Here is a 22,276-nt window from a genome sequence, read left to right on the forward strand (position 1 = left end):
TTTGTCAGCCAGTTGTTGTGTTTGGACTGTCAAGTTGTCTCCCCTGCGTCCCGGATCAGAGATGCACGTGCATGCAGTCTAAATGGAAATAAATCCGTCTGTGTGTGTTTTTATCTATCAGTAATTTTTTCACAAAGTGAAGGTACTAATGGACTGTTCTGTACAATAAACTGTACGAACAATTAACCTGCCATGAAATATATGTGAAGCGTTGATGATGTGACACCTGAATAGGGCAACGCCAGGGTGATGTAAGTGAAAACTGGAACCTGTCCCAAGCATACTTACCTGGCACAGGCTTTACAGTGATCCGCAAGGCTGTGGGCCCGGGGCGAGACCTTTCCATTGCACCTCGGTTTGGTTGACCCCTGCGATCGTCCCAAATGTGGACGACTCGGGTGCGCAATTTATAAGTGTGGGGGACTGCGTTCGCGCTCTCCCCTTGAAAATCAACCCCAAAAATAGATATTTTCAGTTGACACTTCCCCCACTTCCAAATCACTTGAAGATGATTGTTTTCCCGTGTGTGTATGTGCAAACTATGTGTTTTTAATGCGCATGTGTTAATCTGTTTGCTGTGGCAAAAGTATATGTTTAAAGCAAGTCTGAGTTTGATGTATTTCAGATGGGATCGCTTTGTCAGCCAGTTGTTGTGTTTGGACTGTCAAGTTGTCTCCCCTGCGTCCCGGATCAGAGATGCACGTGCATGCAGTCTAAATGGAAATAAATCCGTCTGTGTGTGTTTTTATCTATCAGTAATTTTTTCACAAAGTGAAGGTACTAATGGACTGTTCTGTACAATAAACTGTACGAACAATTAACCTGCCATGAAATATATGTGAAGCGTTGATGATGTGACACCTGAATAGGGCAACGCCAGGGTGATGTAAGTGAAAACTGGAACCTGTCCCAAGCATACTTACCTGGCACAGGCTTTACAGTGATCTGCAAGGCTGTGGGCCCGGGGCGAGACCTTTCCATTGCACCTCGGTTTGGTTGACCCCTGCGATCGTCCCAAATGTGGACGACTCGGGTGCGCAATTTATAAGTGTGGGGGACTGCGTTCGCGCTCTCCCCTTGAAAATCAACCCCAAAAATAGATATTTTCAGTTGACACTTCCCCCACTTCCAAATCACTTGAAGATGATTGTTTTCCCGTGTGTGTATGTGCAAACTATGTGTTTTTAATGCGCATGTGTTAATCTGTTTGCTGTGGCAAAAGTATATGTTTAAAGCAAGTCTGAGTTTGATGTATTTCAGATGGGATCGCTTTGTCAGCCAGTTGTTGTGTTTGGACTGTCAAGTTGTCTCCCCTGCGTCCCGGATCAGAGATGCACGTGCATGCAGTCTAAATGGAAATAAATCCGTCTGTGTGTGTTTTTATCTATCAGTAATTTTTTCACAAAGTGAAGGTACTAATGGACTGTTCTGTACAATAAACTGTACGAACAATTAACCTGCCATGAAATATATGTGAAGCGTTGATGATGTGACACCTGAATAGGGCAACGCCAGGGTGATGTAAGTGAAAACTGGAACCTGTCCCAAGCATACTTACCTGGCACAGGCTTTACAGTGATCCGCAAGGCTGTGGGCCCGGGGCGAGACCTTTCCATTGCACCTCGGTTTGGTTGACCCCTGCGATCGTCCCAAATGTGGACGACTCGGGTGCGCAATTTATAAGTGTGGGGGACTGCGTTCGCGCTCTCCCCTTGAAAATCAACCCCAAAAATAGATATTTTCAGTTGACACTTCCCCCACTTCCAAATCACTTGAAGATGATTGTTTTCCCGTGTGTGTATGTGCAAACTATGTGTTTTTAATGCGCATGTGTTAATCTGTTTGCTGTGGCAAAAGTATATGTTTAAAGCAAGTCTGAGTTTGATGTATTTCAGATGGGATCGCTTTGTCAGCCAGTTGTTGTGTTTGGACTGTCAAGTTGTCTCCCCTGCGTCCCGGATCAGAGATGCACGTGCATGCAGTCTAAATGGAAATAAATCCGTCTGTGTGTGTTTTTATCTATCAGTAATTTTTTCACAAAGTGAAGGTACTAATGGACTGTTCTGTACAATAAACTGTACGAACAATTAACCTGCCATGAAATATATGTGAAGCGTTGATGATGTGACACCTGAATAGGGCAACGCCAGGGTGATGTAAGTGAAAACTGGAACCTGTCCCAAGCATACTTACCTGGCACAGGCTTTACAGTGATCCGCAAGGCTGTGGGCCCGGGGCGAGACCTTTCCATTGCACCTCGGTTTGGTTGACCCCTGCGATCGTCCCAAATGTGGACGACTCGGGTGCGCAATTTATAAGTGTGGGGGACTGCGTTCGCGCTCTCCCCTTGAAAATCAACCCCAAAAATAGATATTTTCAGTTGACACTTCCCCCACTTCCAAATCACTTGAAGATGATTGTTTTCCCGTGTGTGTATGTGCAAACTATGTGTTTTTAATGCGCATGTGTTAATCTGTTTGCTGTGGCAAAAGTATATGTTTAAAGCAAGTCTGAGTTTGATGTATTTCAGATGGGATCGCTTTGTCAGCCAGTTGTTGTGTTTGGACTGTCAAGTTGTCTCCCCTGCGTCCCGGATCAGAGATGCACGTGCATGCAGTCTAAATGGAAATAAATCCGTCTGTGTGTGTTTTTATCTATCAGTAATTTTTTCACAAAGTGAAGGTACTAATGGACTGTTCTGTACAATAAACTGTACGAACAATTAACCTGCCATGAAATATATGTGAAGCGTTGATGATGTGACACCTGAATAGGGCAACGCCAGGGTGATGTAAGTGAAAACTGGAACCTGTCCCAAGCATACTTACCTGGCACAGGCTTTACAGTGATCCGCAAGGCTGTGGGCCCGGGGCGAGACCTTTCCATTGCACCTCGGTTTGGTTGACCCCTGCGATCGTCCCAAATGTGGACGACTCGGGTGCGCAATTTATAAGTGTGGGGGACTGCGTTCGCGCTCTCCCCTTGAAAATCAACCCCAAAAATAGATATTTTCAGTTGACACTTCCCCCACTTCCAAATCACTTGAAGATGATTGTTTTCCCGTGTGTGTATGTGCAAACTATGTGTTTTTAATGCGCATGTGTTAATCTGTTTGCTGTGGCAAAAGTATATGTTTAAAGCAAGTCTGAGTTTGATGTATTTCAGATGGGATCGCTTTGTCAGCCAGTTGTTGTGTTTGGACTGTCAAGTTGTCTCCCCTGCGTCCCGGATCAGAGATGCACGTGCATGCAGTCTAAATGGAAATAAATCCGTCTGTGTGTGTTTTTATCTATCAGTAATTTTTTCACAAAGTGAAGGTACTAATGGACTGTTCTGTACAATAAACTGTACGAACAATTAACCTGCCATGAAATATATGTGAAGCGTTGATGATGTGACACCTGAATAGGGCAACGCCAGGGTGATGTAAGTGAAAACTGGAACCTGTCCCAAGCATACTTACCTGGCACAGGCTTTACAGTGATCCGCAAGGCTGTGGGCCCGGGGCGAGACCTTTCCATTGCACCTCGGTTTGGTTGACCCCTGCGATCGTCCCAAATGTGGACGACTCGGGTGCGCAATTTATAAGTGTGGGGGACTGCGTTCGCGCTCTCCCCTTGAAAATCAACCCCAAAAATAGATATTTTCAGTTGACACTTCCCCCACTTCCAAATCACTTGAAGATGATTGTTTTCCCGTGTGTGTATGTGCAAACTATGTGTTTTTAATGCGCATGTGTTAATCTGTTTGCTGTGGCAAAAGTATATGTTTAAAGCAAGTCTGAGTTTGATGTATTTCAGATGGGATCGCTTTGTCAGCCAGTTGTTGTGTTTGGACTGTCAAGTTGTCTCCCCTGCGTCCCGGATCAGAGATGCACGTGCATGCAGTCTAAATGGAAATAAATCCGTCTGTGTGTGTTTTTATCTATCAGTAATTTTTTCACAAAGTGAAGGTACTAATGGACTGTTCTGTACAATAAACTGTACGAACAATTAACCTGCCATGAAATATATGTGAAGCGTTGATGATGTGACACCTGAATAGGGCAACGCCAGGGTGATGTAAGTGAAAACTGGAACCTGTCCCAAGCATACTTACCTGGCACAGGCTTTACAGTGATCCGCAAGGCTGTGGGCCCGGGGCGAGACCTTTCCATTGCACCTCGTTTTGGTTGACCCCTGCGATCGTCCCAAATGTGGACGACTCGGGTGCGCAATTTATAAGTGTGGGGGACTGCGTTCGCGCTCTCCCCTTGAAAATCAACCCCAAAAATAGATATTTTCAGTTGACACTTCCCCCACTTCCAAATCACTTGAAGATGATTGTTTTCCCGTGTGTGTATGTGCAAACTATGTGTTTTTAATGCGCATGTGTTAATCTGTTTGCTGTGGCAAAAGTATATGTTTAAAGCAAGTCTGAGTTTGATGTATTTCAGATGGGATCGCTTTGTCAGCCAGTTGTTGTGTTTGGACTGTCAAGTTGTCTCCCCTGCGTCCCGGATCAGAGATGCACGTGCATGCAGTCTAAATGGAAATAAATCCGTCTGTGTGTGTTTTTATCTATCAGTAATTTTTTCACAAAGTGAAGGTACTAATGGACTGTTCTGTACAATAAACTGTACGAACAATTAACCTGCCATGAAATATATGTGAAGCGTTGATGATGTGACACCTGAATAGGGCAACGCCAGGGTGATGTAAGTGAAAACTGGAACCTGTCCCAAGCATACTTACCTGGCACAGGCTTTACAGTGATCCGCAAGGCTGTGGGCCCGGGGCGAGACCTTTCCATTGCACCTCGGTTTGGTTGACCCCTGCGATCGTCCCAAATGTGGACGACTCGGGTGCGCAATTTATAAGTGTGGGGGACTGCGTTCGCGCTCTCCCCTTGAAAATCAACCCCAAAAATAGATATTTTCAGTTGACACTTCCCCCACTTCCAAATCACTTGAAGATGATTGTTTTCCCGTGTGTGTATGTGCAAACTATGTGTTTTTAATGCGCATGTGTTAATCTGTTTGCTGTGGCAAAAGTATATGTTTAAAGCAAGTCTGAGTTTGATGTATTTCAGATGGGATCGCTTTGTCAGCCAGTTGTTGTGTTTGGACTGTCAAGTTGTCTCCCCTGCGTCCCGGATCAGAGATGCACGTGCATGCAGTCTAAATGGAAATAAATCCGTCTGTGTGTGTTTTTATCTATCAGTAATTTTTTCACAAAGTGAAGGTACTAATGGACTGTTCTGTACAATAAACTGTACGAACAATTAACCTGCCATGAAATATATGTGAAGCGTTGATGATGTGACACCTGAATAGGGCAACGCCAGGGTGATGTAAGTGAAAACTGGAACCTGTCCCAAGCATACTTACCTGGCACAGGCTTTACAGTGATCCGCAAGGCTGTGGGCCCGGGGCGAGACCTTTCCATTGCACCTCGGTTTGGTTGACCCCTGCGATCGTCCCAAATGTGGACGACTCGGGTGCGCAATTTATAAGTGTGGGGGACTGCGTTCGCGCTCTCCCCTTGAAAATCAACCCCAAAAATAGATATTTTCAGTTGACACTTCCCCCACTTCCAAATCACTTGAAGATGATTGTTTTCCCGTGTGTGTATGTGCAAACTATGTGTTTTTAATGCGCATGTGTTAATCTGTTTGCTGTGGCAAAAGTATATGTTTAAAGCAAGTCTGAGTTTGATGTATTTCAGATGGGATCGCTTTGTCAGCCAGTTGTTGTGTTTGGACTGTCAAGTTGTCTCCCCTGCGTCCCGGATCAGAGATGCACGTGCATGCAGTCTAAATGGAAATAAATCCGTCTGTGTGTGTTTTTATCTATCAGTAATTTTTTCACAAAGTGAAGGTACTAATGGACTGTTCTGTACAATAAACTGTACGAACAATTAACCTGCCATGAAATATATGTGAAGCGTTGATGATGTGACACCTGAATAGGGCAACGCCAGGGTGATGTAAGTGAAAACTGGAACCTGTCCCAAGCATACTTACCTGGCACAGGCTTTACAGTGATCCGCAAGGCTGTGGGCCCGGGGCGAGACCTTTCCATTGCACCTCGGTTTGGTTGACCCCTGCGATCGTCCCAAATGTGGACGACTCGGGTGCGCAATTTATAAGTGTGGGGGACTGCGTTCGCGCTCTCCCCTTGAAAATCAACCCCAAAAATAGATATTTTCAGTTGACACTTCCCCCACTTCCAAATCACTTGAAGATGATTGTTTTCCCGTGTGTGTATGTGCAAACTATGTGTTTTTAATGCGCATGTGTTAATCTGTTTGCTGTGGCAAAAGTATATGTTTAAAGCAAGTCTGAGTTTGATGTATTTCAGATGGGATCGCTTTGTCAGCCAGTTGTTGTGTTTGGACTGTCAAGTTGTCTCCCCTGCGTCCCGGATCAGAGATGCACGTGCATGCAGTCTAAATGGAAATAAATCCGTCTGTGTGTGTTTTTATCTATCAGTAATTTTTTCACAAAGTGAAGGTACTAATGGACTGTTCTGTACAATAAACTGTACGAACAATTAACCTGCCATGAAATATATGTGAAGCGTTGATGATGTGACACCTGAATAGGGCAACGCCAGGGTGATGTAAGTGAAAACTGGAACCTGTCCCAAGCATACTTACCTGGCACAGGCTTTACAGTGATCCGCAAGGCTGTGGGCCCGGGGCGAGACCTTTCCATTGCACCTCGGTTTGGTTGACCCCTGCGATCGTCCCAAATGTGGACGACTCGGTGTGCGCAATTTATAAGTGTGGGGGACTGCGTTCGCGCTCTCCCCTTGAAAATCAACCCCAAAAATAGATATTTTCAGTTGACACTTCCCCCACTTCCAAATCACTTGAAGATGATTGTTTTCCCGTGTGTGTATGTGCAAACTATGTGTTTTTAATGCGCATGTGTTAATCTGTTTGCTGTGGCAAAAGTATATGTTTAAAGCAAGTCTGAGTTTGATGTATTTCAGATGGGATCGCTTTGTCAGCCAGTTGTTGTGTTTGGACTGTCAAGTTGTCTCCCCTGCGTCCCGGATCAGAGATGCACGTGCATGCAGTCTAAATGGAAATAAATCCGTCTGTGTGTGTTTTTATCTATCAGTAATTTTTTCACAAAGTGAAGGTACTAATGGACTGTTCTGTACAATAAACTGTACGAACAATTAACCTGCCATGAAATATATGTGAAGCGTTGATGATGTGACACCTGAATAGGGCAACGCCAGGGTGATGTAAGTGAAAACTGGAACCTGTCCCAAGCATACTTACCTGGCACAGGCTTTACAGTGATCCGCAAGGCTGTGGGCCCGGGGCGAGACCTTTCCATTGCACCTCGGTTTGGTTGACCCCTGCGATCGTCCCAAATGTGGACGACTCGGGTGCGCAATTTATAAGTGTGGGGGACTGCGTTCGCGCTCTCCCCTTGAAAATCAACCCCAAAAATAGATATTTTCAGTTGACACTTCCCCCACTTCCAAATCACTTGAAGATGATTGTTTTCCCGTGTGTGTATGTGCAAACTATGTGTTTTTAATGCGCATGTGTTAATCTGTTTGCTGTGGCAAAAGTATATGTTTAAAGCAAGTCTGAGTTTGATGTATTTCAGATGGGATCGCTTTGTCAGCCAGTTGTTGTGTTTGGACTGTCAAGTTGTCTCCCCTGCGTCCCGGATCAGAGATGCACGTGCATGCAGTCTAAATGGAAATAAATCCGTCTGTGTGTGTTTTTATCTATCAGTAATTTTTTCACAAAGTGAAGGTACTAATGGACTGTTCTGTACAATAAACTGTACGAACAATTAACCTGCCATGAAATATATGTGAAGCGTTGATGATGTGACACCTGAATAGGGCAACGCCAGGGTGATGTAAGTGAAAACTGGAACCTGTCCCAAGCATACTTACCTGGCACAGGCTTTACAGTGATCCGCAAGGCTGTGGGCCCGGGGCGAGACCTTTCCATTGCACCTCGGTTTGGTTGACCCCTGCGATCGTCCCAAATGTGGACGACTCGGGTGCGCAATTTATAAGTGTGGGGGACTGCGTTCGCGCTCTCCCCTTGAAAATCAACCCCAAAAATAGATATTTTCAGTTGACACTTCCCCCACTTCCAAATCACTTGAAGATGATTGTTTTCCCGTGTGTGTATGTGCAAACTATGTGTTTTTAATGCGCATGTGTTAATCTGTTTGCTGTGGCAAAAGTATATGTTTAAAGCAAGTCTGAGTTTGATGTATTTCAGATGGGATCGCTTTGTCAGCCAGTTGTTGTGTTTGGACTGTCAAGTTGTCTCCCCTGCGTCCCGGATCAGAGATGCACGTGCATGCAGTCTAAATGGAAATAAATCCGTCTGTGTGTGTTTTTATCTATCAGTAATTTTTTCACAAAGTGAAGGTACTAATGGACTGTTCTGTACAATAAACTGTACGAACAATTAACCTGCCATGAAATATATGTGAAGCGTTGATGATGTGACACCTGAATAGGGCAACGCCAGGGTGATGTAAGTGAAAACTGGAACCTGTCCCAAGCATACTTACCTGGCACAGGCTTTACAGTGATCCGCAAGGCTGTGGGCCCGGGGCGAGACCTTTCCATTGCACCTCGGTTTGGTTGACCCCTGCGATCGTCCCAAATGTGGACGACTCGGGTGCGCAATTTATAAGTGTGGGGGACTGCGTTCGCGCTCTCCCCTTGAAAATCAACCCCAAAAATAGATATTTTCAGTTGACACTTCCCCCACTTCCAAATCACTTGAAGATGATTGTTTTCCCGTGTGTGTATGTGCAAACTATGTGTTTTTAATGCGCATGTGTTAATCTGTTTGCTGTGGCAAAAGTATATGTTTAAAGCAAGTCTGAGTTTGATGTATTTCAGATGGGATCGCTTTGTCAGCCAGTTGTTGTGTTTGGACTGTCAAGTTGTCTCCCCTGCGTCCCGGATCAGAGATGCACGTGCATGCAGTCTAAATGGAAATAAATCCGTCTGTGTGTGTTTTTATCTATCAGTAATTTTTTCACAAAGTGAAGGTACTAATGGACTGTTCTGTACAATAAACTGTACGAACAATTAACCTGCCATGAAATATATGTGAAGCGTTGATGATGTGACACCTGAATAGGGCAACGCCAGGGTGATGTAAGTGAAAACTGGAACCTGTCCCAAGCATACTTACCTGGCACAGGCTTTACAGTGATCCGCAAGGCTGTGGGCCCGGGGCGAGACCTTTCCATTGCACCTCGGTTTGGTTGACCCCTGCGATCGTCCCAAATGTGGACGACTCGGGTGCGCAATTTATAAGTGTGGGGGACTGCGTTCGCGCTCTCCCCTTGAAAATCAACCCCAAAAATAGATATTTTCAGTTGACACTTCCCCCACTTCCAAATCACTTGAAGATGATTGTTTTCCCGTGTGTGTATGTGCAAACTATGTGTTTTTAATGCGCATGTGTTAATCTGTTTGCTGTGGCAAAAGTATATGTTTAAAGCAAGTCTGAGTTTGATGTATTTCAGATGGGATCGCTTTGTCAGCCAGTTGTTGTGTTTGGACTGTCAAGTTGTCTCCCCTGCGTCCCGGATCAGAGATGCACGTGCATGCAGTCTAAATGGAAATAAATCCGTCTGTGTGTGTTTTTATCTATCAGTAATTTTTTCACAAAGTGAAGGTACTAATGGACTGTTCTGTACAATAAACTGTACGAACAATTAACCTGCCATGAAATATATGTGAAGCGTTGATGATGTGACACCTGAATAGGGCAACGCCAGGGTGATGTAAGTGAAAACTGGAACCTGTCCCAAGCATACTTACCTGGCACAGGCTTTACAGTGATCCGCAAGGCTGTGGGCCCGGGGCGAGACCTTTCCATTGCACCTCGGTTTGGTTGACCCCTGCGATCGTCCCAAATGTGGACGACTCGGGTGCGCAATTTATAAGTGTGGGGGACTGCGTTCGCGCTCTCCCCTTGAAAATCAACCCCAAAAATAGATATTTTCAGTTGACACTTCCCCCACTTCCAAATCACTTGAAGATGATTGTTTTCCCGTGTGTGTATGTGCAAACTATGTGTTTTTAATGCGCATGTGTTAATCTGTTTGCTGTGGCAAAAGTATATGTTTAAAGCAAGTCTGAGTTTGATGTATTTCAGATGGGATCGCTTTGTCAGCCAGTTGTTGTGTTTGGACTGTCAAGTTGTCTCCCCTGCGTCCCGGATCAGAGATGCACGTGCATGCAGTCTAAATGGAAATAAATCCGTCTGTGTGTGTTTTTATCTATCAGTAATTTTTTCACAAAGTGAAGGTACTAATGGACTGTTCTGTACAATAAACTGTACGAACAATTAACCTGCCATGAAATATATGTGAAGCGTTGATGATGTGACACCTGAATAGGGCAACGCCAGGGTGATGTAAGTGAAAACTGGAACCTGTCCCAAGCATACTTACCTGGCACAGGCTTTACAGTGATCCGCAAGGCTGTGGGCCCGGGGCGAGACCTTTCCATTGCACCTCGGTTTGGTTGACCCCTGCGATCGTCCCAAATGTGGACGACTCGGGTGCGCAATTTATAAGTGTGGGGGACTGCGTTCGCGCTCTCCCCTTGAAAATCAACCCCAAAAATAGATATTTTCAGTTGACACTTCCCCCACTTCCAAATCACTTGAAGATGATTGTTTTCCCGTGTGTGTATGTGCAAACTATGTGTTTTTAATGCGCATGTGTTAATCTGTTTGCTGTGGCAAAAGTATATGTTTAAAGCAAGTCTGAGTTTGATGTATTTCAGATGGGATCGCTTTGTCAGCCAGTTGTTGTGTTTGGACTGTCAAGTTGTCTCCCCTGCGTCCCGGATCAGAGATGCACGTGCATGCAGTCTAAATGGAAATAAATCCGTCTGTGTGTGTTTTTATCTATCAGTAATTTTTTCACAAAGTGAAGGTACTAATGGACTGTTCTGTACAATAAACTGTACGAACAATTAACCTGCCATGAAATATATGTGAAGCGTTGATGATGTGACACCTGAATAGGGCAACGCCAGGGTGATGTAAGTGAAAACTGGAACCTGTCCCAAGCATACTTACCTGGCACAGGCTTTACAGTGATCCGCAAGGCTGTGGGCCCGGGGCGAGACCTTTCCATTGCACCTCGGTTTGGTTGACCCCTGCGATCGTCCCAAATGTGGACGACTCGGGTGCGCAATTTATAAGTGTGGGGGACTGCGTTCGCGCTCTCCCCTTGAAAATCAACCCCAAAAATAGATATTTTCAGTTGACACTTCCCCCACTTCCAAATCACTTGAAGATGATTGTTTTCCCGTGTGTGTATGTGCAAACTATGTGTTTTTAATGCGCATGTGTTAATCTGTTTGCTGTGGCAAAAGTATATGTTTAAAGCAAGTCTGAGTTTGATGTATTTCAGATGGGATCGCTTTGTCAGCCAGTTGTTGTGTTTGGACTGTCAAGTTGTCTCCCCTGCGTCCCGGATCAGAGATGCACGTGCATGCAGTCTAAATGGAAATAAATCCGTCTGTGTGTGTTTTTATCTATCAGTAATTTTTTCACAAAGTGAAGGTACTAATGGACTGTTCTGTACAATAAACTGTACGAACAATTAACCTGCCATGAAATATATGTGAAGCGTTGATGATGTGACACCTGAATAGGGCAACGCCAGGGTGATGTAAGTGAAAACTGGAACCTGTCCCAAGCATACTTACCTGGCACAGGCTTTACAGTGATCCGCAAGGCTGTGGGCCCGGGGCGAGACCTTTCCATTGCACCTCGGTTTGGTTGACCCCTGCGATCGTCCCAAATGTGGACGACTCGGGTGCGCAATTTATAAGTGTGGGGGACTGCGTTCGCGCTCTCCCCTTGAAAATCAACCCCAAAAATAGATATTTTCAGTTGACACTTCCCCCACTTCCAAATCACTTGAAGATGATTGTTTTCCCGTGTGTGTATGTGCAAACTATGTGTTTTTAATGCGCATGTGTTAATCTGTTTGCTGTGGCAAAAGTATATGTTTAAAGCAAGTCTGAGTTTGATGTATTTCAGATGGGATCGCTTTGTCAGCCAGTTGTTGTGTTTGGACTGTCAAGTTGTCTCCCCTGCGTCCCGGATCAGAGATGCACGTGCATGCAGTCTAAATGGAAATAAATCCGTCTGTGTGTGTTTTTATCTATCAGTAATTTTTTCACAAAGTGAAGGTACTAATGGACTGTTCTGTACAATAAACTGTACGAACAATTAACCTGCCATGAAATATATGTGAAGCGTTGATGATGTGACACCTGAATAGGGCAACGCCAGGGTGATGTAAGTGAAAACTGGAACCTGTCCCAAGCATACTTACCTGGCACAGGCTTTACAGTGATCCGCAAGGCTGTGGGCCCGGGGCGAGACCTTTCCATTGCACCTCGGTTTGGTTGACCCCTGCGATCGTCCCAAATGTGGACGACTCGGGTGCGCAATTTATAAGTGTGGGGGACTGCGTTCGCGCTCTCCCCTTGAAAATCAACCCCAAAAATAGATATTTTCAGTTGACACTTCCCCCACTTCCAAATCACTTGAAGATGATTGTTTTCCCGTGTGTGTATGTGCAAACTATGTGTTTTTAATGCGCATGTGTTAATCTGTTTGCTGTGGCAAAAGTATATGTTTAAAGCAAGTCTGAGTTTGATGTATTTCAGATGGGATCGCTTTGTCAGCCAGTTGTTGTGTTTGGACTGTCAAGTTGTCTCCCCTGCGTCCCGGATCAGAGATGCACGTGCATGCAGTCTAAATGGAAATAAATCCGTCTGTGTGTGTTTTTATCTATCAGTAATTTTTTCACAAAGTGAAGGTACTAATGGACTGTTCTGTACAATAAACTGTACGAACAATTAACCTGCCATGAAATATATGTGAAGCGTTGATGATGTGACACCTGAATAGGGCAACGCCAGGGTGATGTAAGTGAAAACTGGAACCTGTCCCAAGCATACTTACCTGGCACAGGCTTTACAGTGATCCGCAAGGCTGTGGGCCCGGGGCGAGACCTTTCCATTGCACCTCGGTTTGGTTGACCCCTGCGATCGTCCCAAATGTGGACGACTCGGGTGCGCAATTTATAAGTGTGGGGGACTGCGTTCGCGCTCTCCCCTTGAAAATCAACCCCAAAAATAGATATTTTCAGTTGACACTTCCCCCACTTCCAAATCACTTGAAGATGATTGTTTTCCCGTGTGTGTATGTGCAAACTATGTGTTTTTAATGCGCATGTGTTAATCTGTTTGCTGTGGCAAAAGTATATGTTTAAAGCAAGTCTGAGTTTGATGTATTTCAGATGGGATCGCTTTGTCAGCCAGTTGTTGTGTTTGGACTGTCAAGTTGTCTCCCCTGCGTCCCGGATCAGAGATGCACGTGCATGCAGTCTAAATGGAAATAAATCCGTCTGTGTGTGTTTTTATCTATCAGTAATTTTTTCACAAAGTGAAGGTACTAATGGACTGTTCTGTACAATAAACTGTACGAACAATTAACCTGCCATGAAATATATGTGAAGCGTTGATGATGTGACACCTGAATAGGGCAACGCCAGGGTGATGTAAGTGAAAACTGGAACCTGTCCCAAGCATACTTACCTGGCACAGGCTTTACAGTGATCCGCAAGGCTGTGGGCCCGGGGCGAGACCTTTCCATTGCACCTCGGTTTGGTTGACCCCTGCGATCGTCCCAAATGTGGACGACTCGGGTGCGCAATTTATAAGTGTGGGGGACTGCGTTCGCGCTCTCCCCTTGAAAATCAACCCCAAAAATAGATATTTTCAGTTGACACTTCCCCCACTTCCAAATCACTTGAAGATGATTGTTTTCCCGTGTGTGTATGTGCAAACTATGTGTTTTTAATGCGCATGTGTTAATCTGTTTGCTGTGGCAAAAGTATATGTTTAAAGCAAGTCTGAGTTTGATGTATTTCAGATGGGATCGCTTTGTCAGCCAGTTGTTGTGTTTGGACTGTCAAGTTGTCTCCCCTGCGTCCCGGATCAGAGATGCACGTGCATGCAGTCTAAATGGAAATAAATCCGTCTGTGTGTGTTTTTATCTATCAGTAATTTTTTCACAAAGTGAAGGTACTAATGGACTGTTCTGTACAATAAACTGTACGAACAATTAACCTGCCATGAAATATATGTGAAGCGTTGATGATGTGACACCTGAATAGGGCAACGCCAGGGTGATGTAAGTGAAAACTGGAACCTGTCCCAAGCATACTTACCTGGCACAGGCTTTACAGTGATCCGCAAGGCTGTGGGCCCGGGGCGAGACCTTTCCATTGCACCTCGGTTTGGTTGACCCCTGCGATCGTCCCAAATGTGGACGACTCGGTGTGCGCAATTTATAAGTGTGGGGGACTGCGTTCGCGCTCTCCCCTTGAAAATCAACCCCAAAAATAGATATTTTCAGTTGACACTTCCCCCACTTCCAAATCACTTGAAGATGATTGTTTTCCCGTGTGTGTATGTGCAAACTATGTGTTTTTAATGCGCATGTGTTAATCTGTTTGCTGTGGCAAAAGTATATGTTTAAAGCAAGTCTGAGTTTGATGTATTTCAGATGGGATCGCTTTGTCAGCCAGTTGTTGTGTTTGGACTGTCAAGTTGTCTCCCCTGCGTCCCGGATCAGAGATGCACGTGCATGCAGTCTAAATGGAAATAAATCCGTCTGTGTGTGTTTTTATCTATCAGTAATTTTTTCACAAAGTGAAGGTACTAATGGACTGTTCTGTACAATAAACTGTACGAACAATTAACCTGCCATGAAATATATGTGAAGCGTTGATGATGTGACACCTGAATAGGGCAACGCCAGGGTGATGTAAGTGAAAACTGGAACCTGTCCCAAGCATACTTACCTGGCACAGGCTTTACAGTGATCCGCAAGGCTGTGGGCCCGGGGCGAGACCTTTCCATTGCACCTCGGTTTGGTTGACCCCTGCGATCGTCCCAAATGTGGACGACTCGGGTGCGCAATTTATAAGTGTGGGGGACTGCGTTCGCGCTCTCCCCTTGAAAATCAACCCCAAAAATAGATATTTTCAGTTGACACTTCCCCCACTTCCAAATCACTTGAAGATGATTGTTTTCCCGTGTGTGTATGTGCAAACTATGTGTTTTTAATGCGCATGTGTTAATCTGTTTGCTGTGGCAAAAGTATATGTTTAAAGCAAGTCTGAGTTTGATGTATTTCAGATGGGATCGCTTTGTCAGCCAGTTGTTGTGTTTGGACTGTCAAGTTGTCTCCCCTGCGTCCCGGATCAGAGATGCACGTGCATGCAGTCTAAATGGAAATAAATCCGTCTGTGTGTGTTTTTATCTATCAGTAATTTTTTCACAAAGTGAAGGTACTAATGGACTGTTCTGTACAATAAACTGTACGAACAATTAACCTGCCATGAAATATATGTGAAGCGTTGATGATGTGACACCTGAATAGGGCAACGCCAGGGTGATGTAAGTGAAAACTGGAACCTGTCCCAAGCATACTTACCTGGCACAGGCTTTACAGTGATCCGCAAGGCTGTGGGCCCGGGGCGAGACCTTTCCATTGCACCTCGGTTTGGTTGACCCCTGCGATCGTCCCAAATGTGGACGACTCGGGTGCGCAATTTATAAGTGTGGGGGACTGCGTTCGCGCTCTCCCCTTGAAAATCAACCCCAAAAATAGATATTTTCAGTTGACACTTCCCCCACTTCCAAATCACTTGAAGATGATTGTTTTCCCGTGTGTGTATGTGCAAACTATGTGTTTTTAATGCGCATGTGTTAATCTGTTTGCTGTGGCAAAAGTATATGTTTAAAGCAAGTCTGAGTTTGATGTATTTCAGATGGGATCGCTTTGTCAGCCAGTTGTTGTGTTTGGACTGTCAAGTTGTCTCCCCTGCGTCCCGGATCAGAGATGCACGTGCATGCAGTCTAAATGGAAATAAATCCGTCTGTGTGTGTTTTTATCTATCAGTAATTTTTTCACAAAGTGAAGGTACTAATGGACTGTTCTGTACAATAAACTGTACGAACAATTAACCTGCCATGAAATATATGTGAAGCGTTGATGATGTGACACCTGAATAGGGCAACGCCAGGGTGATGTAAGTGAAAACTGGAACCTGTCCCAAGCATACTTACCTGGCACAGGCTTTACAGTGATCCGCAAGGCTGTGGGCCCGGGGCGAGACCTTTCCATTGCACCTCGGTTTGGTTGACCCCTGCGATCGTCCCAAATGTGGACGACTCGGGTGCGCAATTTATAAGTGTGGGGGACTGCGTTCGCGCTCTCCCCTTGAAAATCAACCCCAAAAATAGATATTTTCAGTTGACACTTCCCCCACTTCCAAATCACTTGAAGATGATTGTTTTCCCGTGTGTGTATGTGCAAACTATGTGTTTTTAATGCGCATGTGTTAATCTGTTTGCTGTGGCAAAAGTATATGTTTAAAGCAAGTCTGAGTTTGATGTATTTCAGATGGGATCGCTTTGTCAGCCAGTTGTTGTGTTTGGACTGTCAAGTTGTCTCCCCTGCGTCCCGGATCAGAGATGCACGTGCATGCAGTCTAAATGGAAATAAATCCGTCTGTGTGTGTTTTTATCTATCAGTAATTTTTTCACAAAGTGAAGGTACTAATGGACTGTTCTGTACAATAAACTGTACGAACAATTAACCTGCCATGAAATATATGTGAAGCGTTGATGATGTGACACCTGAATAGGGCAACGCCAGGGTGATGTAAGTGAAAACTGGAACCTGTCCCAAGCATACTTACCTGGCACAGGCTTTACAGTGATCCGCAAGGCTGTGGGCCCGGGGCGAGACCTTTCCATTGCACCTCGGTTTGGTTGACCCCTGCGATCGTCCCAAATGTGGACGACTCGGGTGCGCAATTTATAAGTGTGGGGGACTGCGTTCGCGCTCTCCCCTTGAAAATCAACCCCAAAAATAGATATTTTCAGTTGACACTTCCCCCACTTCCAAATCACTTGAAGATGATTGTTTTCCCGTGTGTGTATGTGCAAACTATGTGTTTTTAATGCGCATGTGTTAATCTGTTTGCTGTGGCAAAAGTATATGTTTAAAGCAAGTCTGAGTTTGATGTATTTCAGATGGGATCGCTTTGTCAGCCAGTTGTTGTGTTTGGACTGTCAAGTTGTCTCCCCTGCGTCCCGGATCAGAGATGCACGTGCATGCAGTCTAAATGGAAATAAATCCGTCTGTGTGTGTTTTTATCTATCAGTAATTTTTTCACAAAGTGAAGGTACTAATGGACTGTTCTGTACAATAAACTGTACGAACAATTAACCTGCCATGAAATATATGTGAAGCGTTGATGATGTGACACCTGAATAGGGCAACGCCAGGGTGATGTAAGTGAAAACTGGAACCTGTCCCAAGCATACTTACCTGGCACAGGCTTTACAGTGATCCGCAAGGCTGTGGGCCCGGGGCGAGACCTTTCCATTGCACCTCGGTTTGGTTGACCCCTGCGATCGTCCCAAATGTGGACGACTCGGGTGCGCAATTTATAAGTGTGGGGGACTGCGTTCGCGCTCTCCCCTTGAAAATCAACCCCAAAAATAGATATTTTCAGTTGACACTTCCCCCACTTCCAAATCACTTGAAGATGATTGTTTTCCCGTGTGTGTATGTGCAAACTATGTGTTTTTAATGCGCATGTGTTAATCTGTTTGCTGTGGCAAAAGTATATGTTTAAAGCAAGTCTGAGTTTGATGTATTTCAGATGGGATCGCTTTGTCAGCCAGTTGTTGTGTTTGGACTGTCAAGTTGTCTCCCCTGCGTCCCGGATCAGAGATGCACGTGCATGCAGTCTAAATGGAAATAAATCCGTCTGTGTGTGTTTTTATCTATCAGTAATTTTTTCACAAAGTGAAGGTACTAATGGACTGTTCTGTACAATAAACTGTACGAACAATTAACCTGCCATGAAATATATGTGAAGCGTTGATGATGTGACACCTGAATAGGGCAACGCCAGGGTGATGTAAGTGAAAACTGGAACCTGTCCCAAGCATACTTACCTGGCACAGGCTTTACAGTGATCCGCAAGGCTGTGGGCCCGGGGCGAGACCTTTCCATTGCACCTCGGTTTGGTTGACCCCTGCGATCGTCCCAAATGTGGACGACTCGGGTGCGCAATTTATAAGTGTGGGGGACTGCGTTCGCGCTCTCCCCTTGAAAATCAACCCCAAAAATAGATATTTTCAGTTGACACTTCCCCCACTTCCAAATCACTTGAAGATGATTGTTTTCCCGTGTGTGTATGTGCAAACTATGTGTTTTTAATGCGCATGTGTTAATCTGTTTGCTGTGGCAAAAGTATATGTTTAAAGCAAGTCTGAGTTTGATGTATTTCAGATGGGATCGCTTTGTCAGCCAGTTGTTGTGTTTGGACTGTCAAGTTGTCTCCCCTGCGTCCCGGATCAGAGATGCACGTGCATGCAGTCTAAATGGAAATAAATCCGTCTGTGTGTGTTTTTATCTATCAGTAATTTTTTCACAAAGTGAAGGTACTAATGGACTGTTCTGTACAATAAACTGTACGAACAATTAACCTGCCATGAAATATATGTGAAGCGTTGATGATGTGACACCTGAATAGGGCAACGCCAGGGTGATGTAAGTGAAAACTGGAACCTGTCCCAAGCATACTTACCTGGCACAGGCTTTACAGTGATCCGCAAGGCTGTGGGCCCGGGGCGAGACCTTTCCATTGCACCTCGGTTTGGTTGACCCCTGCGATCGTCCCAAATGTGGACGACTCGGGTGCGCAATTTATAAGTGTGGGGGACTGCGTTCGCGCTCTCCCCTTGAAAATCAACCCCAAAAATAGATATTTTCAGTTGACACTTCCCCCACTTCCAAATCACTTGAAGATGATTGTTTTCCCGTGTGTGTATGTGCAAACTATGTGTTTTTAATGCGCATGTGTTAATCTGTTTGCTGTGGCAAAAGTATATGTTTAAAGCAAGTCTGAGTTTGATGTATTTCAGATGGGATCGCTTTGTCAGCCAGTTGTTGTGTTTGGACTGTCAAGTTGTCTCCCCTGCGTCCCGGATCAGAGATGCACGTGCATGCAGTCTAAATGGAAATAAATCCGTCTGTGTGTGTTTTTATCTATCAGTAATTTTTTCACAAAGTGAAGGTACTAATGGACTGTTCTGTACAATAAACTGTACGAACAATTAACCTGCCATGAAATATATGTGAAGCGTTGATGATGTGACACCTGAATAGGGCAACGCCAGGGTGATGTAAGTGAAAACTGGAACCTGTCCCAAGCATACTTACCTGGCACAGGCTTTACAGTGATCCGCAAGGCTGTGGGCCCGGGGCGAGACCTTTCCATTGCACCTCGGTTTGGTTGACCCCTGCGATCGTCCCAAATGTGGACGACTCGGGTGCGCAATTTATAAGTGTGGGGGACTGCGTTCGCGCTCTCCCCTTGAAAATCAACCCCAAAAATAGATATTTTCAGTTGACACTTCCCCCACTTCCAAATCACTTGAAGATGATTGTTTTCCCGTGTGTGTATGTGCAAACTATGTGTTTTTAATGCGCATGTGTTAATCTGTTTGCTGTGGCAAAAGTATATGTTTAAAGCAAGTCTGAGTTTGATGTATTTCAGATGGGATCGCTTTGTCAGCCAGTTGTTGTGTTTGGACTGTCAAGTTGTCTCCCCTGCGTCCCGGATCAGAGATGCACGTGCATGCAGTCTAAATGGAAATAAATCCGTCTGTGTGTGTTTTTATCTATCAGTAATTTTTTCACAAAGTGAAGGTACTAATGGACTGTTCTGTACAATAAACTGTACGAACAATTAACCTGCCATGAAATATATGTGAAGCGTTGATGATGTGACACCTGAATAGGGCAACGCCAGGGTGATGTAAGTGAAAACTGGAACCTGTCCCAAGCATACTTACCTGGCACAGGCTTTACAGTGATCCGCAAGGCTGTGGGCCCGGGGCGAGACCTTTCCATTGCACCTCGGTTTGGTTGACCCCTGCGATCGTCCCAAATGTGGACGACTCGGGTGCGCAATTTATAAGTGTGGGGGACTGCGTTCGCGCTCTCCCCTTGAAAATCAACCCCAAAAATAGATATTTTCAGTTGACACTTCCCCCACTTCCAAATCACTTGAAGATGATTGTTTTCCCGTGTGTGTATGTGCAAACTATGTGTTTTTAATGCGCATGTGTTAATCTGTTTGCTGTGGCAAAAGTATATGTTTAAAGCAAGTCTGAGTTTGATGTATTTCAGATGGGATCGCTTTGTCAGCCAGTTGTTGTGTTTGGACTGTCAAGTTGTCTCCCCTGCGTCCCGGATCAGAGATGCACGTGCATGCAGTCTAAATGGAAATAAATCCGTCTGTGTGTGTTTTTATCTATCAGTAATTTTTTCACAAAGTGAAGGTACTAATGGACTGTTCTGTACAATAAACTGTACGAACAATTAACCTGCCATGAAATATATGTGAAGCGTTGATGATGTGACACCTGAATAGGGCAACGCCAGGGTGATGTAAGTGAAAACTGGAACCTGTCCCAAGCATACTTACCTGGCACAGGCTTTACAGTGATCCGCAAGGCTGTGGGCCCGGGGCGAGACCTTTCCATTGCACCTCGGTTTGGTTGACCCCTGCGATCGTCCCAAATGTGGACGACTCGGGTGCGCAATTTATAAGTGTGGGGGACTGCGTTCGCGCTCTCCCCTTGAAAATCAACCCCAAAAATAGATATTTTCAGTTGACACTTCCCCCACTTCCAAATCACTTGAAGATGATTGTTTTCCCGTGTGTGTATGTGCAAACTATGTGTTTTTAATGCGCATGTGTTAATCTGTTTGCTGTGGCAAAAGTATATGTTTAAAGCAAGTCTGAGTTTGATGTATTTCAGATGGGATCGCTTTGTCAGCCAGTTGTTGTGTTTGGACTGTCAAGTTGTCTCCCCTGCGTCCCGGATCAGAGATGCACGTGCATGCAGTCTAAATGGAAATAAATCCGTCTGTGTGTGTTTTTATCTATCAGTAATTTTTTCACAAAGTGAAGGTACTAATGGACTGTTCTGTACAATAAACTGTACGAACAATTAACCTGCCATGAAATATATGTGAAGCGTTGATGATGTGACACCTGAATAGGGCAACGCCAGGGTGATGTAAGTGAAAACTGGAACCTGTCCCAAGCATACTTACCTGGCACAGGCTTTACAGTGATCCGCAAGGCTGTGGGCCCGGGGCGAGACCTTTCCATTGCACCTCGGTTTGGTTGACCCCTGCGATCGTCCCAAATGTGGACGACTCGGGTGCGCAATTTATAAGTGTGGGGGACTGCGTTCGCGCTCTCCCCTTGAAAATCAACCCCAAAAATAGATATTTTCAGTTGACACTTCCCCCACTTCCAAATCACTTGAAGATGATTGTTTTCCCGTGTGTGTATGTGCAAACTATGTGTTTTTAATGCGCATGTGTTAATCTGTTTGCTGTGGCAAAAGTATATGTTTAAAGCAAGTCTGAGTTTGATGTATTTCAGATGGGATCGCTTTGTCAGCCAGTTGTTGTGTTTGGACTGTCAAGTTGTCTCCCCTGCGTCCCGGATCAGAGATGCACGTGCATGCAGTCTAAATGGAAATAAATCCGTCTGTGTGTGTTTTTATCTATCAGTAATTTTTTCACAAAGTGAAGGTACTAATGGACTGTTCTGTACAATAAACTGTACGAACAATTAACCTGCCATGAAATATATGTGAAGCGTTGATGATGTGACACCTGAATAGGGCAACGCCAGGGTGATGTAAGTGAAAACTGGAACCTGTCCCAAGCATACTTACCTGGCACAGGCTTTACAGTGATCCGCAAGGCTGTGGGCCCGGGGCGAGACCTTTCCATTGCACCTCGGTTTGGTTGACCCCTGCGATCGTCCCAAATGTGGACGACTCGGGTGCGCAATTTATAAGTGTGGGGGACTGCGTTCGCGCTCTCCCCTTGAAAATCAACCCCAAAAATAGATATTTTCAGTTGACACTTCCCCCACTTCCAAATCACTTGAAGATGATTGTTTTCCCGTGTGTGTATGTGCAAACTATGTGTTTTTAATGCGCATGTGTTAATCTGTTTGCTGTGGCAAAAGTATATGTTTAAAGCAAGTCTGAGTTTGATGTATTTCAGATGGGATCGCTTTGTCAGCCAGTTGTTGTGTTTGGACTGTCAAGTTGTCTCCCCTGCGT

At 44.9% G+C, this 22,276-nt stretch overlaps 35 non-coding genes across 35 annotated transcripts; all 35 read left to right on the forward strand.

Annotated features, from left to right (window-relative positions):
- Nucleotides 1-280: 280 nt before the first annotated feature.
- LOC137270722 (U1 spliceosomal RNA) lies at nt 281-444 on the forward strand. Its single transcript, XR_010955364.1, has one exon. It is a non-coding gene; the product is annotated as a U1 spliceosomal RNA (small nuclear RNA).
- Nucleotides 445-915: 471 nt separating this feature from the next.
- On the forward strand, nt 916-1,079 carry LOC137270669 (U1 spliceosomal RNA). Its single transcript, XR_010955316.1, has one exon. It is a non-coding gene; the product is annotated as a U1 spliceosomal RNA (small nuclear RNA).
- A 471-nt stretch (nt 1,080-1,550) lies between these two features.
- Nucleotides 1,551-1,714, forward strand: LOC137270723 (U1 spliceosomal RNA). The gene has a single exon (XR_010955365.1). It is a non-coding gene; the product is annotated as a U1 spliceosomal RNA (small nuclear RNA).
- A 471-nt stretch (nt 1,715-2,185) lies between these two features.
- LOC137270724 (U1 spliceosomal RNA) lies at nt 2,186-2,349 on the forward strand. Its single transcript, XR_010955366.1, has one exon. It is a non-coding gene; the product is annotated as a U1 spliceosomal RNA (small nuclear RNA).
- A 471-nt stretch (nt 2,350-2,820) lies between these two features.
- On the forward strand, nt 2,821-2,984 carry LOC137270725 (U1 spliceosomal RNA). Its single transcript, XR_010955367.1, has one exon. It is a non-coding gene; the product is annotated as a U1 spliceosomal RNA (small nuclear RNA).
- Nucleotides 2,985-3,455: 471 nt separating this feature from the next.
- LOC137270726 (U1 spliceosomal RNA) lies at nt 3,456-3,619 on the forward strand. The gene has a single exon (XR_010955368.1). It is a non-coding gene; the product is annotated as a U1 spliceosomal RNA (small nuclear RNA).
- Nucleotides 3,620-4,090: 471 nt separating this feature from the next.
- LOC137270691 (U1 spliceosomal RNA) lies at nt 4,091-4,254 on the forward strand. Its single transcript, XR_010955336.1, has one exon. It is a non-coding gene; the product is annotated as a U1 spliceosomal RNA (small nuclear RNA).
- A 471-nt stretch (nt 4,255-4,725) lies between these two features.
- Nucleotides 4,726-4,889, forward strand: LOC137270727 (U1 spliceosomal RNA). The gene has a single exon (XR_010955369.1). It is a non-coding gene; the product is annotated as a U1 spliceosomal RNA (small nuclear RNA).
- A 471-nt stretch (nt 4,890-5,360) lies between these two features.
- Nucleotides 5,361-5,524, forward strand: LOC137270729 (U1 spliceosomal RNA). The gene has a single exon (XR_010955370.1). It is a non-coding gene; the product is annotated as a U1 spliceosomal RNA (small nuclear RNA).
- Nucleotides 5,525-5,995: 471 nt separating this feature from the next.
- LOC137270731 (U1 spliceosomal RNA) lies at nt 5,996-6,159 on the forward strand. Its single transcript, XR_010955372.1, has one exon. It is a non-coding gene; the product is annotated as a U1 spliceosomal RNA (small nuclear RNA).
- A 471-nt stretch (nt 6,160-6,630) lies between these two features.
- LOC137270692 (U1 spliceosomal RNA) lies at nt 6,631-6,795 on the forward strand. The gene has a single exon (XR_010955337.1). It is a non-coding gene; the product is annotated as a U1 spliceosomal RNA (small nuclear RNA).
- A 471-nt stretch (nt 6,796-7,266) lies between these two features.
- Nucleotides 7,267-7,430, forward strand: LOC137270732 (U1 spliceosomal RNA). Its single transcript, XR_010955373.1, has one exon. It is a non-coding gene; the product is annotated as a U1 spliceosomal RNA (small nuclear RNA).
- A 471-nt stretch (nt 7,431-7,901) lies between these two features.
- On the forward strand, nt 7,902-8,065 carry LOC137270733 (U1 spliceosomal RNA). Its single transcript, XR_010955374.1, has one exon. It is a non-coding gene; the product is annotated as a U1 spliceosomal RNA (small nuclear RNA).
- Nucleotides 8,066-8,536: 471 nt separating this feature from the next.
- On the forward strand, nt 8,537-8,700 carry LOC137270734 (U1 spliceosomal RNA). The gene has a single exon (XR_010955375.1). It is a non-coding gene; the product is annotated as a U1 spliceosomal RNA (small nuclear RNA).
- Nucleotides 8,701-9,171: 471 nt separating this feature from the next.
- On the forward strand, nt 9,172-9,335 carry LOC137270735 (U1 spliceosomal RNA). The gene has a single exon (XR_010955376.1). It is a non-coding gene; the product is annotated as a U1 spliceosomal RNA (small nuclear RNA).
- A 471-nt stretch (nt 9,336-9,806) lies between these two features.
- On the forward strand, nt 9,807-9,970 carry LOC137270736 (U1 spliceosomal RNA). The gene has a single exon (XR_010955377.1). It is a non-coding gene; the product is annotated as a U1 spliceosomal RNA (small nuclear RNA).
- A 471-nt stretch (nt 9,971-10,441) lies between these two features.
- LOC137270737 (U1 spliceosomal RNA) lies at nt 10,442-10,605 on the forward strand. The gene has a single exon (XR_010955378.1). It is a non-coding gene; the product is annotated as a U1 spliceosomal RNA (small nuclear RNA).
- A 471-nt stretch (nt 10,606-11,076) lies between these two features.
- Nucleotides 11,077-11,240, forward strand: LOC137270738 (U1 spliceosomal RNA). Its single transcript, XR_010955379.1, has one exon. It is a non-coding gene; the product is annotated as a U1 spliceosomal RNA (small nuclear RNA).
- Nucleotides 11,241-11,711: 471 nt separating this feature from the next.
- LOC137270740 (U1 spliceosomal RNA) lies at nt 11,712-11,875 on the forward strand. Its single transcript, XR_010955380.1, has one exon. It is a non-coding gene; the product is annotated as a U1 spliceosomal RNA (small nuclear RNA).
- Nucleotides 11,876-12,346: 471 nt separating this feature from the next.
- LOC137270741 (U1 spliceosomal RNA) lies at nt 12,347-12,510 on the forward strand. Its single transcript, XR_010955381.1, has one exon. It is a non-coding gene; the product is annotated as a U1 spliceosomal RNA (small nuclear RNA).
- Nucleotides 12,511-12,981: 471 nt separating this feature from the next.
- LOC137270743 (U1 spliceosomal RNA) lies at nt 12,982-13,145 on the forward strand. The gene has a single exon (XR_010955383.1). It is a non-coding gene; the product is annotated as a U1 spliceosomal RNA (small nuclear RNA).
- A 471-nt stretch (nt 13,146-13,616) lies between these two features.
- On the forward strand, nt 13,617-13,780 carry LOC137270744 (U1 spliceosomal RNA). Its single transcript, XR_010955384.1, has one exon. It is a non-coding gene; the product is annotated as a U1 spliceosomal RNA (small nuclear RNA).
- Nucleotides 13,781-14,251: 471 nt separating this feature from the next.
- On the forward strand, nt 14,252-14,416 carry LOC137270693 (U1 spliceosomal RNA). Its single transcript, XR_010955338.1, has one exon. It is a non-coding gene; the product is annotated as a U1 spliceosomal RNA (small nuclear RNA).
- A 471-nt stretch (nt 14,417-14,887) lies between these two features.
- LOC137270746 (U1 spliceosomal RNA) lies at nt 14,888-15,051 on the forward strand. The gene has a single exon (XR_010955385.1). It is a non-coding gene; the product is annotated as a U1 spliceosomal RNA (small nuclear RNA).
- A 471-nt stretch (nt 15,052-15,522) lies between these two features.
- On the forward strand, nt 15,523-15,686 carry LOC137270747 (U1 spliceosomal RNA). The gene has a single exon (XR_010955386.1). It is a non-coding gene; the product is annotated as a U1 spliceosomal RNA (small nuclear RNA).
- Nucleotides 15,687-16,157: 471 nt separating this feature from the next.
- LOC137270748 (U1 spliceosomal RNA) lies at nt 16,158-16,321 on the forward strand. The gene has a single exon (XR_010955387.1). It is a non-coding gene; the product is annotated as a U1 spliceosomal RNA (small nuclear RNA).
- Nucleotides 16,322-16,792: 471 nt separating this feature from the next.
- Nucleotides 16,793-16,956, forward strand: LOC137270670 (U1 spliceosomal RNA). Its single transcript, XR_010955317.1, has one exon. It is a non-coding gene; the product is annotated as a U1 spliceosomal RNA (small nuclear RNA).
- A 471-nt stretch (nt 16,957-17,427) lies between these two features.
- On the forward strand, nt 17,428-17,591 carry LOC137270671 (U1 spliceosomal RNA). Its single transcript, XR_010955318.1, has one exon. It is a non-coding gene; the product is annotated as a U1 spliceosomal RNA (small nuclear RNA).
- A 471-nt stretch (nt 17,592-18,062) lies between these two features.
- Nucleotides 18,063-18,226, forward strand: LOC137270672 (U1 spliceosomal RNA). Its single transcript, XR_010955319.1, has one exon. It is a non-coding gene; the product is annotated as a U1 spliceosomal RNA (small nuclear RNA).
- Nucleotides 18,227-18,697: 471 nt separating this feature from the next.
- On the forward strand, nt 18,698-18,861 carry LOC137270674 (U1 spliceosomal RNA). Its single transcript, XR_010955320.1, has one exon. It is a non-coding gene; the product is annotated as a U1 spliceosomal RNA (small nuclear RNA).
- Nucleotides 18,862-19,332: 471 nt separating this feature from the next.
- LOC137270675 (U1 spliceosomal RNA) lies at nt 19,333-19,496 on the forward strand. The gene has a single exon (XR_010955321.1). It is a non-coding gene; the product is annotated as a U1 spliceosomal RNA (small nuclear RNA).
- Nucleotides 19,497-19,967: 471 nt separating this feature from the next.
- Nucleotides 19,968-20,131, forward strand: LOC137270677 (U1 spliceosomal RNA). The gene has a single exon (XR_010955323.1). It is a non-coding gene; the product is annotated as a U1 spliceosomal RNA (small nuclear RNA).
- A 471-nt stretch (nt 20,132-20,602) lies between these two features.
- LOC137270678 (U1 spliceosomal RNA) lies at nt 20,603-20,766 on the forward strand. The gene has a single exon (XR_010955324.1). It is a non-coding gene; the product is annotated as a U1 spliceosomal RNA (small nuclear RNA).
- Nucleotides 20,767-21,237: 471 nt separating this feature from the next.
- Nucleotides 21,238-21,401, forward strand: LOC137270679 (U1 spliceosomal RNA). Its single transcript, XR_010955325.1, has one exon. It is a non-coding gene; the product is annotated as a U1 spliceosomal RNA (small nuclear RNA).
- A 471-nt stretch (nt 21,402-21,872) lies between these two features.
- Nucleotides 21,873-22,036, forward strand: LOC137270680 (U1 spliceosomal RNA). The gene has a single exon (XR_010955326.1). It is a non-coding gene; the product is annotated as a U1 spliceosomal RNA (small nuclear RNA).
- The last annotated feature ends 240 nt before the right edge of the window (nt 22,037-22,276 follow it).

Source organism: Haliotis asinina, unplaced genomic scaffold (genome assembly GCF_037392515.1).
Source record: "Haliotis asinina isolate JCU_RB_2024 unplaced genomic scaffold, JCU_Hal_asi_v2 scaffold_86, whole genome shotgun sequence".
Taxonomy (NCBI): Eukaryota; Metazoa; Mollusca; class Gastropoda; order Lepetellida; family Haliotidae; genus Haliotis; species Haliotis asinina.